The sequence below is a fragment of the Triticum aestivum genome, chromosome 7D (assembly GCF_018294505.1).
Source record: "Triticum aestivum cultivar Chinese Spring chromosome 7D, IWGSC CS RefSeq v2.1, whole genome shotgun sequence".
Taxonomy (NCBI): domain Eukaryota; kingdom Viridiplantae; phylum Streptophyta; class Magnoliopsida; order Poales; family Poaceae; genus Triticum; species Triticum aestivum.
The window spans coordinates 80889341-80890473 of record NC_057814.1 but is presented as its reverse complement, the minus strand read 5'-3'; positions in this window follow the sequence as shown (position 1 = coordinate 80890473).

Below are 1133 nucleotides of genomic sequence, written 5' to 3'. Positions count from 1 at the left end.
AGGCGGCACGCGTCTCTGGGGTGTGCCCCCCTAACGGACGGCGCCGCCGGCACCTGGTGGGGGGAAACAGACGCGTCGGTTGTACACGATGGGGATCTTACTGTGGGTTTGGCCCGTATGTTGCTCCAAATGTTCCTATGGGCTGACCTAACACAACCGGGTGGAGAGTTCCACTGGTCAAAGCCCGTCCGTGCAAAGTCAAAAGGCTAGATCCCGTGGTCAAACGCTACAAGGTTAGACGGGACGGGGGCGTTGGGGGTAGCAATGCCACCGGACCGTCGCACCGGGACTTCATACATGCCGTACGGTGTGGTGGCATGTCCGAAGAGGCGGCACGCGTCTCCGGGCTGTGCGCCCCTTCACAGACGGCGACGTGGCCGTTTCCCCCCCTCCGGGGCTGGGCGGCAGCGACGACCGTGAGGGGGGGCACACCCCGAAGCCGCGTGCCGGGTGGCTGCGCCTGCCACCACGTTTCCACAACCGTAGGAGGGCCCACCGCAACACCTGGCGGCATTGCTACCCCCCCCACAGGTACCCCGTCCCGTCTAACCTCTCCGTGACACGACGGAAGGAAGGCCCGTGTGGCGGGCAATCGATATATGTTTTCTGTACATTTAACTTAATGAAATTAGTTTTGGAAAAAAAATAAAAATAAAAAGAGAAAATAAATAAAATATTAAAATATTATTAGAAATCAATGCCTACGGCAAAGCCGTCGGCATAACTACGGCCACGGAATGGTAGAGCCTTGGATCGATGACGTGGCGTAGGGCGGGGATCGATGACGTGGCAAAATCCATGGGCCAGGCCTATGCCGATGGTAAGGCCGTCGGCATAGATATGCCACCCCACGGGACCGGTGAGCGACGCGGATCGATGATGTGGCGGCGCCGCGGATCGATGACGTCGGCATAGCTATGCCGACGGCCACCGTTAGCCCGTCGGCATAGCCTGACGCCGTCAAACGGCCGTCGCCGCCCGGGTAGACGGGCCCACGTGATATGCCGACGGCCTACCCTATGCCGCCGGCTGCCGTAGGCATATTTGAACCAACGCCGACGGCTGATCTATGCCGACGGCCCCCGTCGGCCTAGATGGACATACGCCGACGGCCTTTCTACGCCGACGGCTTT